At 41.8% G+C, this 14,032-nt stretch overlaps 1 long non-coding RNA gene across 1 annotated transcript in view; it reads left to right on the forward strand.

Annotated features, from left to right (window-relative positions):
* LOC108166667 (uncharacterized) overlaps nt 1-8,806 on the forward strand; it is an 18,315-nt gene extending 9,509 nt beyond the window's left edge. Inside the window, exons 2-3 of the long non-coding RNA XR_001777033.1 lie at nt 5,502-5,597; nt 8,020-8,806. This is a non-coding gene — a long non-coding RNA (uncharacterized LOC108166667). The remainder of the gene's footprint in view (nt 1-5,501; nt 5,598-8,019) is intronic.
* The last annotated feature ends 5,226 nt before the right edge of the window (nt 8,807-14,032 follow it).

Below are 14,032 nucleotides of genomic sequence, written 5' to 3' on the forward strand. Positions count from 1 at the left end.
TTAACTAGGTTAAGTTTTTACTGGTTTTGTTTTTAAAACACCATTAACATAAGCAGTGTAACTATGTATTGTATATTTGGCGTTTGTCATCTCATGTGTGATTAATTGGAGCGTAACGGTGAAGCATTTAAGCGCATTTATTGCCCAGCGCACTGCGCTTGTTTCTGCCTAACGGATCTGCACTTTAATTTCTTTACTCTCTCAACAGTCAGCTGTTATTCCTCTACATAAACTACAATAAGTAGATCACATTCTCTTTAGCTTTTCTCTGTGTGCTGCAAACTCATTAAATGTAAACTCATTAGAAGCCCGAACCACCATCAGGYAAATAATTCTGGTCCGACCCGAARTATTKTTACCTGTCAAATTACCTGTCMMAACAGAGCTTCCTAACCAAGGTGTCCATAACTCTTCAACACGCTGTCAGCTCCCGGTCAGAAAGACGCATTTAGTTCAGTGTCCATGAGATGATATTCAGAAAGGATCTTTTATTTGATTGATTTTAGTTTCCTCTGTGATGAACTCTTAGCGTAAAGTCTATCATGTCTCCATGTGCACCAGTCAAAGGTGGTAATTATAACATGTCAAATGACAGAGGGGCTTAAAAACTAACCAAATATTCAGTTTGGTTATTTTTTAAAATTATATATATGTGCACACACACATTTAAAATTTTGCCCCCCCAGAGGTAGTCCTGGCCCCCCCTTGGCCCCCCAACTTTAAAAGTCTAGCTCCGCCACTGCATGTTAGGCGGCTGCAAGGAGCCCCCACACCACCAGGGGGCCTCCTAGAGCACCAAGCCAATATGAGAATATTTATATTAAAAATAACATTACAAACTAAATTCTATTACACACAATTTCTATATTATTTTCATAGTTAAGATATCAGACTGATCAGCTTGTTTACTGTAAATTTTGTGCTTATTAGCTGATGTTACTTTCAAATATTTAAAATTCACATAAATCCCATTCTGCCTTTCAGAATCCAAATATTTTTGTAGTTTGCTGCTCCTGTAACATTAAAATAAACAGCCATGATAATTACAAATTATGCTAATGATAGTTACACTCTTAGGAATGATAAAGTGTCTGGTGTTGACTTGTTGGTATGAGGGGCCCTTATTAAAATCTGCTTAGGGCCCAGAAATGCTTTGGCCGGCCCTGTGTGCTTGATCATGCAGAGAATGAAAGATGGCTGCTACCAGAAAAAGGCTGATTTTTGTTTGTTCAGGCACTTTTTACTTGTTTCTTTTATACGCCCAGCTGCTTCAATACGTTGAGTTTCAAAGACAGAGATCAGATCTGTCCCTCCCCAACATGGCGGCTCAATGCCGTTCAGCCGCCATGTTTGATTTAACAAGATTCCCAGTGACTTCATATTCTAACACTGCATTTAAACCTCTAAACATCCCGGCACCATATTGGGTTTCTAACAGGAAGTGGTGGAGGTTTTAAGGGTTCTGATTGGCTGACAGGTTTTAGCTCAGCGCTGCACTGCCCCCTATGGGTTTGGCATGTTTAAAACAACGCTGTAATTCAGCAGTTCTGTGTGGATGAACACTTCTTAAACCAAGATTATTTAATAGCAACAAGTATCTTGTTTTCCATTATTTTACAGATATCTGACCATGTTTGGACAGAAAAACTGGACAAACATTAAACATGGCAGCTGTCCATGATTCTCTCCTAGGTATCCAAAAAGAGAAACGTTTGATAGGAACATGCCGCCTCCTACGTTGAGGAATGATGGATTTCCCTCTTCGTCTGTTTCTGGGTTGTTTAGTGGGACAGGAAATGTGCTTCCAGGCAGTTTTATTTTAACATGAGCAACAAGTTTGTTGCTACTGATAACCGGAGGGATGACCGAGTCCAGCAAACCTGAGCTGCAAAGCATTTCTTTTAATCTAACAGGAATGTGAGCCTGTCTCTTTAAGCCCAGCTGGTTCTCAGGGTTTATTCCCATCGAAGTTGAAAGCAGAAATATGCAGACGTTGATGAATCTGAGGTGATTTTTCCAGATGGACGCCAGCAGCTGATTTGCTAGCTGCTGCTGCTGTTTGGGTGTGTTGGATGTTTTTGTGAAGAAGCCATTCTCTGGTTTAAATGATCAAACTAATCTGATGTAATTACAGCGATCATGTTGTTGCACGGGATGCACAGTGGTGCAGTTGGTAGAGCTGTTGCCTTGCAGCAAGAAGGTTCTAGGTTCAATTCCCGGCCCCGGTCTTTCTGCATGGAGTCTCCATGTTCTCCCTGTGCATGGTGGGTTTTCTCCAGGTACTCCGGTTTCCTCCCACAGTCCAAAAACATGACTGTCAGGTTAATTGGCCTCTCCAAATTGCCCCTAGGTGTGAGTGTGAGTGTGTGTGTGTGTGTGTGCATGGTTGTGTGTCTCTGTGTTGCCCTGCGACAGACTGGTGACCTGTCCAGGTGACCCCGCCTCTCACCCAAAACGTTAGCTGGAGAGGCASCAGCAACSCTCCCAACCCCACTGAGGGACAAGGGTGAAAGAAAATGGATGGATGGATCTTGTTGCACGAGATGTTTCATCATTTCTCTGCTTTTGTTCTCTTATCTCCATGTTCCATTGTTCCATCAAATTCCATCAAATTGTTTCCTCTGTTGCTTTGAGCGCAAAGCATTTCTGCATCTGATTTCAGCTGAATATAAATGATAACATCTCGTTTATACACCACATTTTTATCGTTGTAGTCCGTTTTTGAAAAGTATAATTTACAGATTTGTTTTTATCGGTTGTTCCAAGTTTAAATAATTAATAAATCTTCAAACTGAAACTGAAGCGCTCGACCTTTTGACAAGAGAGCTTATCATATTTTATAAAACATCTCCTAAAATAAAGGTTATTATTGAAGAATCCACTTTAATTATTTTTTAAGGTTTTCAAATAAAGACGAATAACAAACATTTGTGAAAAGATTTGTGTTGATGTTTGAAAGTTTTGCGATTTAAAAAAAATTATTTTCCACAAACTAATGACAATAGAATTTATAAAATATTCCTGGCAGTTTTAATATCAGTGTTGTGGAAATTCAACGTAATTATTCCATCGGTTTCAGAGACGTTTTCATCGGAACTAATCCGCCCCGCTGCGTTGTTTTAAACATTCAGACCTGTAGGGGGCAGTGCAGCGCCAAGCGGAAACCTCAACCAGCCAATCAGAATGCGTCAAAACTACCATGACTTCCTGTTAGGAATTAAACATGGCGCCCGGAGGCTCAGAAGTTGCATTTAAACGCAACTCTTTAGTTTTTCGACACCATTCTTGATGTTAAAGTGAGTTTTTGTGTGGACAAAAGGCTAAAACGTATAAAAATAAAACTTTTCAGATATGTGAGAGGACGAGGCTTAAGCAGCATGTTCAGTTTTTCTTCTATTACACGTTTATTTACAACTTTATGTTGATCAATAACATAAAATATATCAAATATTGTGATTTCAATTTGAGAAATCTGGGAAAACAATGAATTTTTTAATTTTTTGTTATTCAGACGCTAAAAAAAGAATCAGAGTGAAATATTTTCAGAGAAATGAAGTAAAAACATGAGTGAAAAACAAGAGAGGACAAAATAAAGAGGATAAAACCAAATCCAGTAAATCCCCCCTGAGGGAACCGGAGCGCAGCAGAGGAAGACGTGCTGAAAATGAAGAGTTTAATAATCTTAATCTGACCAAGTTCATCCTGTAAAATCTTTCAGCTCCAGTTTTAAACATAAAATATCTCAACAGCTGCGTAAAAAGCCCAGTTAGCAGCGAGTTCGTCTCAGTCAGAGGATTATTGAAAGGCTTGTGGATCTTCTGTGGAAAATCTTCCAGAAATTGCAGTAATTTCCTGCAGATTATGTTTGGAAACCTTCGATAAATCCCTCCAGCAGCTGGAGCAACCAGTCATTTCTTCCAGCGCATCTTTAAACCCAAACATATGATTTTCCTGAAATGTTTTATTTAAGCTGGCGATGAACTCAGCAGAAACGGCCACAGACAAAATATTTTACCTGAGAGGCTGCAAGGGAGGCAATTTTCTGTTTTGCAACAATCCCACTCCGGCAGGAAGACTCGTCCGGAGAAAAACACTTAAAATAATCAGATCAGGTAAGAAGTTTGGGCTTTCAGCAGGTATGATGACTGCATGTTTGCACAAGTATTCACCTGAGCAAACCTGTGATTATCCGGCAGAAGAGGAATGTTTTCTGAAAGGTTCCTCCCAGATCTGCCTCAAAGAGCAGCGCTCGTCTGAAAAGAGAAAATCCATCAAGTCATCTTCTATAAAGGCTGCTGAGTTTTTCCACTGCGAGGTCGAAAGTCTTTACAGTTTACAAACATTATCTGCAGGAAATTACAGCAATTTCTGGAAGAAAGTCCACTGTCAGCACATGTTAGGGTGCTGCAATGTTTGGGGAATACATTTAATTAACTGCAAGTTTATGTAATTTTTGAAAACATCATTTGTGTTAATCTTTGTTCAAAACGTTTAGAAATCAACAAAAAAATCAAAACTCTGCATTTGTTGTAAAAGTCCAACTTAAAATGTGTCATCAAAGCGTTGATTCATTCAGTAAAATAAAATTCAGTGTTTTATTGGGATTCTGCAAGTTTTCAAATTAAAAATGTTAAATTATAATCTGAAAAGTGTGGAGTGCATACAAATTTGTATTCAGCTGTGAAAATCCTGTTTGAGACTTTTATCATTTGAAATCTGACTTTAAGCTGAATTTTTATCATTACTTTTGAAAAATTAAAGGGAAAAAGACCAAAAACGTGTGTAAATGTTTTATACTCTGAAAACTCATGCAGCACATGCTGGTGGATTATTTAAACATTTTCTACAAACGTAAAAAGAATAAAGTCTAGAATGTAAGTACTTAAAATCCCACTGAAGTTTCTCATTAGATGATTAATGTATTAAAATCTTAAAAGTGTGGAGTGCATCCCGAGTCCGTAAAAGCATCTGTTTAAGACTTTTATCATTTGAAACGTGACTGTAAGCTGAATTTAGCTGACATTTGATCATTATGTTTCCACTTCACATCCCGGCATCATGTCTGCTGAACTCTTCAAGCTAATCCACTGAATCATAATTTGAGGGGCAGAGCGTCACGTGTACAGGAGTTTCAACAACAATGCAGCGTTTGTGACGTTCATAATCATGTTTGCTCATGAGTCACGAAAGAATAAAAATACATAAATGAAGGAAGCACAAAAGAGTCAGTTTCCGTGTTGACTCAGTTTTAATTCCTGTGCGTCGAGTGAATGTGGATCTTCATGAAAACTGAGTCACTCTGACGCTTTCATGTGGCTCGGGTTGGATGGGGAACAAAGACGCCTTTTCTTTGGTCCTGAACAGCAGCGAGCGGCGACTGACGTACGTCACGGCTGTCCCACGCCTTCCCGGCACGCACTGATGCTCATCACGCTTTCAGCTTCTCTCCGACTCTGGGTGGGTTTTAATTCACCGTCCTATCTTTGTTCTCATCTTCACAGAGGAGAGGAAGTCGGCCTGCAGGAGGATGTGAGTCTTGGTAAATCAGAGGAAGCTGAAGCTGAACCTGCTGCTGTACAAACATGACGGATCTCCAGGTATCCGTTAAGTTGAGTGGTTGGATGCCATCGTTCAGCCAAAGATTCAATAATTTAGTTCACATGTTTAGCTTCAAACTACTCGGCTAACGCAGAGCAGCAGAATATTTACCTAGCTTGAACAAGCTAGCTCCATACCTAGCTCAGAGCTAAATATTTAACATGAAAATTCACTTGTTGAAAAGGAGAAATGGACTATCAAGACAAAAACTTGATGCATCACCGTTTCTGTAGATCTATTGGTAAACGTCCATGTTGCCTTTAAAACAACTAATTGTTTCATCTGAAATGTTGGACATGAAAAGAAGAAAAAACGATAATAGACGGAGCGTTTTGAAAGCAGGAGTTCATAAAGAGGTTCACAAAACAAAGCAAATTAAATAAACTACATATTTAACGCCAAACTAGTTTGTTAGCAAGCTAACTACTTAGTTTACGAGCTTAGCTTCATTCAAAGCATTCAGTTAGCTCAGAGCTAGCAGAACCTTTACTTAGCTCGAACAAGCTAAAGCTTAAGCTAGCTCAGAGCTAAAAATGGACGTGGACTGCTGCTTGCTGTAGATCTAGTGGTAAACGTCCATGTTGCCTTTAAAGCGACTCGTTGCCTGTTGGAGCTGAAATGTTGGACAAAAAAACTAAAGAAAAGAAAATAGACGCGATTTGAAAGCAGGAGTTTATAAAGAAGTTCAGAAGATGCCGTTTTTATTTTAGCTGGCCACTTCTGCTTATTGACAAGTAAATTTTACTTAAATATTTAACTTTGAGCTAAATATTTAGCCCTGAGGTAAATGTTAAACTTCAGGGTAAGCATCTACCTCCAAAATAAACATTTAGCTTCCAAGTAAATTAATTGGCGCTAAATATTTAGTTTTGTGCTAAACATTTAGCTAATCGAGTCGAAACTGTTATGAAAGAATAACATGGAGAAAATATGACTAAAAATAAAAATGTTTTTTTTATAAATGTCTTTATAAAAAAAACAAATTATTGGGTTTTGACTGTAACGTTACAAACAGCAGGGCTGCACAGTGGCGCAGTTGGTAGAGCTGTTGCCTTGCAGCAAGAAGGTTCTGGGTTTGATTCCCGGCCCCGGTCTTTCTGCATGGAGTCTCCATGTTCTCCCTGTGCATGGTGGGTTTTCTCCAGGTACTCCGGTTTCCTCCCACATGTCCAGAAACATGACTGTCAGGTCAATTGGCCTCTCTAAATTGCCCCTAGGTGTGAGTGTGTGCATGGTTGTGTGTCCTGTGTGTCTCTGTGTTGCCCTGGCGACCTGTACAGGTGACCCCGCCTCTCGCCCAGAACGTTAGCTGGAGAGGCAGCAGCACCTCCCGACCCCACTGAGGGACAAGGGTGCAAGAAAATGGATGGATGGGTTACAAACAGCACGTTTTACTTTTTGATGCATTCATGTGACTCTTGAAAGGCAGTAAAACAATCAAAGTTGAAAAATCCTTTTCAAAGTGAGGCTCAGACAGGAATCCTGCCATCTTGTGCGCCGCATGCGGTCCTGTCTGATTCCAGTGAGGCCTGAACAGCCTGAGGCGGCTCATTTCACAGAGAACCTCCAGAGCCGCCCGCTGCGCACTTCACCTGCAGCACAGGGAGGAGTTCAGTCCAACACAAAATACTGCAGAGCCGGACATGGACGCAGTAAATATTTTTCGCTCAGTAAAAATCTGAAAGGTGCGGTGTGAATTTGAGTCAGAACTTTGCAAAAGCACCTTTGAATTTGTGCAGATTGTAATTATTCTCTGTAAAACGTGTCCAGCTCAGTCAGATTAGATGGAAAACTGAAGTTTTCAGTCCTTGCATCAGATCCTCAATCAGGAAGCTAAATTAGCAAAAAGCTAATTTAAGGAAACTAAATCTAAATGCACAAAATAACAGAAGACAAGAATAAACACAAAAGGAATGAACTAAACCAGCATGTATGATACAAATATAATGTATTATTATTAAGACTTGTGCAAAATAAAAGAGCACAAACATAAATGAAACATGTTTGAACATATAGTTTAATATCAGTAGAAATATAGAGAAATGTAAGTTCTCAACAATAAACAGCAGAAAAGACTTTACATTTTTATATACAGTACAGTTTTTGGCGAGGAATAAATTATGCCAGTCCTCATTTATTCCATGTGAAATGATGTGAACATCATTATTCAGTGTTTTGAAGCTTTAAACCTCAGTTTAGCTGAAACTAAACACCAAATATTATTTTGCTTCCACTTCACATTTAATTGCATCTTTGAGTTTATCTACCAGATATTACCCTAAATATCAAACATATTGATTTTTCTGCTCGTAACCTGACAGGAGTCGAGGAAAAGACGTTTTATGAAACGGGAGCGATCACTCCACACAGATCTGTAATACTAGATCAGTAATGTGTCTCTGCTTCCTTCTTCTGTTTCAGAAAAACAAGTTTTTCTCCCTGCTGGTTGTGTTTCCATCTCTTCACGTGAAGCACATAAAGCTCCTGTTTTCCTGTAAAACACCCACCTGACACCAGGTAACAAGAACCAGGTCACACACAGGAAGTGCACACACACATATGCATGTATGTGTGTGTGTGTGTGTGTGTTAGGTATGCAGGGCCAGAGGACATCTGCCTGGCCCGTGTCTGCAATCCCAAGTAGCCTGAGTCTAACGGCTCCATAATGAGGGTACAAAGCGCTCTGGGCCGGGTGTGAGCGCTCGCTCGCCGTAAAACGAGGACACAAAGCAGTCATTAGGTGTGTTGGTGTGTGTGTGTTGGCAGCTTTTATTGATGCAAAAAGCAAACGAGAAAGTGGAAATGACAAGAAACGGGAGTTTTTAGACTCCATGTACGTCTCCTGTGTTTGTTCAGACTTAGTTTCCCCCTCAGGCCTTCAGCAGACGTGGAGCCGGCCTGAACTTCATGTCTGGGTTCATATCGGTGAACTGAAGCTGCGGCTGAAACACACGCTGCCTGCGTGTTTCAGCCAGGATGCTGCGCTCTCAGCTGTGTGCTCAGGGTCAGCAGGAGGTCAGCAGGAGGTCAGAGTCCGTCTCTTGTAGCCTGATAGACGAGTTCTGATTAACGCCTGACAGTCTGAGCGACTCGGTTCGATTTGAGGCCAAAACGGAAACATTGGTTCAACCGAACCCTCTGAGCAACCTGTTCCCCTCCTGGCCTGTGGGGGCGCTGCACCAAGAACCACTGAAGGAAACGACACAAAAACCTCTGAAGACACTGAGAGCAACTTCCTTCTTCACCAGATGGAAACAAGATGGAGGATTTTAGCAGTTGGAGGATTTCTCTTTAGGCTAAAGACCAGGAGCCATTTCTGCTGCTAGCGCTAGGCTAACAGGTTAGCTTTGGTTGGATTTACCCAGAATGCAATGTGCTGCAGTTGGAGGATTTCTCTTTAGGCTAAAGACCAGGAGCCATTTCTGCTGCTAGCGCTAGGCTAACACGTTAGCTTTGGTTGTATTTACCCAGAATGCCCTGTGCTGTTGTCCCCTTCCTGCTTCGGGAGCGGTCTCCGGTCCGCTTCGCGTTCACATTCAAACCAAACCCAGACCGAGGTTTGGAGGACCAGAGGTCAGAGGTCAGTTAGCGTTCACACCTCACCAACCGAACCGGACTTTGACTAGGCAGACAGACTGGAGTTTGATTAAATCAGAGGGAGTGCACTCTTAGACTTTAGTCTCCGCTTTCATCACATCCTGTTGCTGCTCTGTAATCAAATAAAAATAATTAGATTAATTTAATGTTTCAGATATATTCAACCCTCAGTCCTTGTCAAATCCACAACCTTCTAGTTTATCTGGGTTTCATGTAACAGACCAACAGGGAGATGCTAGTTTTCATTTTGCTTCACAAACATGTGAAATGTGGGTTTCAGCAGGTCCAGGATCCCGATGACGATCCAAACAAGGATCATCAGGCCTGTCTGTGGGTCACGAAGTCTAACTGTAGTTAAATGAGTCTTTGGTAAAACATTTGGACTTTCAGAGCCGATCGATCAGATTAGAGTCTTCAGGACGCCTCAATCTGGAACAATAATCCAGATTAAGGGAGAGCAGAGAGGCGTTGGAGTCGGCCCCCTTTATCCTGAAGCTCTGAAATAAAATGCAGGCCAGCTTTATAAATCACCTGGATGATTTCTCTTCTGTTTTCACCATTATCCTCGACTTTGTTTTGGTTTGGGACACAAAACTCGTTAAAAGTGTAAAATAATGGAAACGGCTAATAAAAAACGTAACATAAATTAAACTCTGTTCTTCTTGGTTTTTCAGCCGTGATTTACTTTCCCTCTTAGTTTAGACTGAAGTAACAAAATGTTGAGTCTGTTGGGTTTAAACAGACTTTTTTACACTTTTTGACATGTTTGTTTGGTTTGAGGGCTGCACAGTGGTGCAGTTGGTAGAGCTGCTGCCTTGCAGCAAGAAGGTTCTGGGTTCGATTCCCGGCCTGCGGTCTTTCTGCATGGAGTCTCCATGTTCTCCCTGTGCATGGTGGGTTTTCTCCAGGTACTCCGGTTTCCTCCCACTGTCCAAAAACATGACTGTCAGGTTAATTGGTCTGTCTAAATTGCCCCTAGGTGTGTGTGTGTGAGAGTGTGTAGTTTGTGTTGCCCTGCGACAGACAGGTGACCCGTCCAGGTGACCCGTCCAGGTGACCCCGCCTCTCGCCCAGAACCTTAGCTGGAGGCAGCAGCTCCTCCTGACCCACTGAGGAACCAGGATTGTAAGTTAATTCTGTCCTATTTCAAGTATACTAGGATATTTGCACTAGAAACTAGACAGAAATGGGGGCTGCACAGTGGTGCAGTTGGTAGAGCTGTTGCCTTGCAGCAAGAAGGTTCTGGGTTCGATTCCCGGCCTGCGGTCTTTCTGCATGGAGTCTCCATGTTCTCCCTGTGCATGGTGGGTTTTCTCCAGGTACTCCGGTTTCCTCCCACAGTCCAAAAACATGACTGTCAGGTTAATTGGTCTCTCCAAATTGCCCCTAGGTGTGAGAGTGTGTGTGCATGGTTGTGTGTCTCTGTGTTGCCCTGTGACAGACTGGCGACCTGTCCGGGTGACCCCGCCTCTCGCCCGGAACGTTAGCTGGAGAGGCACCAGCACCTCCTGACCCCACTGAGGGACAAGGCTGCAAGAAAATGGATGGATGGATGTTTGGTTTGATTCTCTGCCGGACAGAAAACATGTGCAGCTCGACGCGCCTCAGAAAGGGGGAGGAGCCAGTCGGAGCAGAACCTCTTTAGATCTGCAGAAGAAGGAGGAGGAAGGCAGGAAGTGCTGCTGGTTTCACCTGGAAAAGCTCAGCAGCGTTTATGTCCTGCTAGCAGGAGGACCGTTGGTCAGATGTTTGTTTCATCAGGATCAGTCTGAGTGTTTGGGCCTGATTCTGTTAACCCCGTTTCCAGCTGCAGACGCCTCGTTTTCCCCGTTCAGCCGGGCTCCATAAATGTTTCGTCTTTTTCATTTTGTTAAGTTGCAGCCACAAAAACTGACTTTTTAATTTGGATTTTATCAGATAGATGAAATAATAAAAACTTTGTGTTTTTGCAAAATCTCAGCAGCGTAGTCTGAATGTTCAACTTCATACTAAAAAAGGGTTTTAGTATAAACCTAGAAGTCGTTGAGCGGTGAAACGTTTCCTCGGTGTCCAGCTGGCTGGACGTTTGGACTTCAGCCCGTTTCCCTCCTTGATGTTCCTCCATGAACTAACTAGTGTTCAGAAATGATCAGATTCGCTGCTGCATCCTGCAGCCAAACTCTTCGTTTTTATTCTGCAGTTTGTCACTTTTATAAAGAAAATATTTTTTACCTATTTGTTAAAACTGTCACCATGTTGTAACGTTTGTGAGACAGATGATCTGTGAGCAGATCGATCTCCTCCTCCCTGAGCTCCCTTCTGAAGAAATGCACCAAAAACAATCAATCAGAGCCAGGAGGCGGGGCTTAACGCTGTCAATCACACTCATGTACTCACGGCTAAATGTGCTAACAACTTACTGCTACAGGAAAACCGTTTTCCTGCTGTCTGTCATCGGTGGCTATGCTAACTAGCCTTAGCATTCACAACAGGCTTTGCTAGCTGCAGCGTAGTTTGAGAAAGTGATTGACAGCGCTAAGACCCGCCCCCTGGCTCTGATTGGTTGTTTCCAGTTAGAACTGGAGGCGGTGGAGGAGATCGATCTTTTTACAGCTGATCTGCCTCATGAAACTCACAACATGCCGACAGTTTCAGTACATATCTAAAAAAACATTTCTGTAACTCACAAAGCGTCTGCTGGCTTTTATAAAAACAGCTTCTGTGTTTCAGGTCATTTAAAGTTACTGGTAAATACAGCCGAGCGTCACCAGCATGTAAAACTCTAAATAAAGACACGGCCGATGGAAGAAAGAAAACTGGAACATTTATTAGAAATGTTTTTAAAAAAACATCATTTTCCTTTCTCCTCACATTTCTACATCACTGTGTTTTTATTTACAAAAAAAATCTATTCAATTTACTTTTATTTGCTTGATTTTTAGATTATTTTGAACGTCGCTGCTGTAAATGAAACGTAACAAAACCCGTAAACACCCAGGGGTGTGAATACTTTTGAAATCTTTCGCTCGGAGGTTGTTGACGTGTTTCTGCAGCAGGTCGGAGTTTCTTCTTCTTCTTCTTCTTCTTCTTCTTCTTCCTCTTCCTCTTCTTCTTCTTCTTCTTCCTCTTCCTCCTCTTCCTCCTCTTTATCTTCTTCTTCTTCTTCTTCCGCCGCTTCAGATTTGTTTGTTGGGACAGAGCGGCTCCTTTAACTTGTTTTTCTCATTTGAACACGTGATGTTTAAAACCTCTGCAGCATCTGCTCACCGAAACATTCCTTTGCATTTTATTTTGCCAAGAAACAGAGGAACACATCCGACTGGAACAAACAGTCCTGGAGGGGAGAAACAGAAAAACGTGGGTTTGATGGAAGCTGCAGAGTTTCTACTTTTCATTTGCTTTTAGTTTTCGTCTCTTTTTCAGCGAGGAATCTGTGAAAACCTGATTCGACCTTTGACGTTTTTGTCATGTCGGCTTTTCAGAGCTGGTTTTCACATCTGGCTGCAGTTTGAGAAAAATGCTTGCAGAGTGTCAGAACAACTGTCTCCAGATAAAACTTTCAGTTTGACAGCGAAGATCCGGGATCAACTGATCTGTTGAAGACATTTTTCTGGAGATCAAATGCAAATTTCTTAATTTAACGCAAAGCTTTGAGTGAAAACAGAGAATGTTAATGTTGAGTGTGAGGCTCTGCTGAACTTCAAACGGTTTGAAAACATGAGGAGTAAAACAAAATGACAGAATTAAATGTTTAATTATAATAATGTCCCTCGGTACCACACTGCCAACACCTTTCATTCCCTTTACGTTTTGCTGAAAAATTATTTTTATTTCAAATGTACAAAGATATTTGCAGTAGAAACTGAACAAAAATACTTGGTAGGATTTTGTGTTTTTGCAGTGCAACAACTTCGACTCCTGCAGTGAAATATTTCACAACCAGAGACGTTTAACAGGTTGTATAATAATAAAAACATTATATTCGCTGTTTAGTTCTGTTCAGTTTAATATCATACAGATGTGAGCAAAACATCCTTTTCACATCCAACTCAGTAAAAACCTCAACGTCTCCGACAGAAACCTGGAGAAAAGTCAAAGCTGAAGCTTTTCCCAAGCAGCTGCAGCGATTTCTGCTGAAGATCCAACATGGCGGCTGACTGAGCAGAACGAAGGCGGCAGCTGGGAGTTCGGCTGCGTTCACACCGCAGCCTGAAGTGACCCAATTCAGAGTTTTTTGCCGGTTCACACAGCCAGTAAATGCGACCTGTATGAGTTCTGCAGTCTGAACGGGCAAACGACCTGAAAGTGTCCCGCATGCGCAGTAGAGGGCGCTATAGCGTCAGCGTTCTGCCATCCGCCATGAGAAGAAGAAGAAGAAGAGCTCTGTGTTTGCGGAAGTAAACATGGAGGCTAACGGTGTAGCTTAGCTTATATATTTGAAGTTGTTGTCCAACCAAAGCAGCAAATTAACAACTTAATCCTCATATAATCCGTCATGGTTGTTGTTTTTCTTCACTATTCTGCGTTTCAGGAGCAGTTTAGTGAGATTTGTTGAGAATCAGTGACGTTCAGTTCGGATGAATGCAGCCTGGTCGTTATGGTCGCATTTGAATCGGATACGTATCGGATATGGGTCACAATCTGAAAGAATCCGACCTGAGCTGTTCACACTGCCATGAAAAGATCAGATACAGGTCACATCACGTTAAAACAATCAGAACTGGGTCACTTCCGGCTGCAGGTGATCAACCTGGATCTGCTGCTCTGATCCGGGTTCATCTGACGTGAAGGAACCAACATGAAAACAAAGTTCCATCCATCCATCCATCCATTTTCTTCCGCTTATCCGGGGTCGGGT

This window comes from Poecilia reticulata, linkage group LG10, assembly GCF_000633615.1.
Source record: "Poecilia reticulata strain Guanapo linkage group LG10, Guppy_female_1.0+MT, whole genome shotgun sequence".
Lineage (NCBI taxonomy): Eukaryota > Metazoa > Chordata > Actinopteri > Cyprinodontiformes > Poeciliidae > Poecilia > Poecilia reticulata.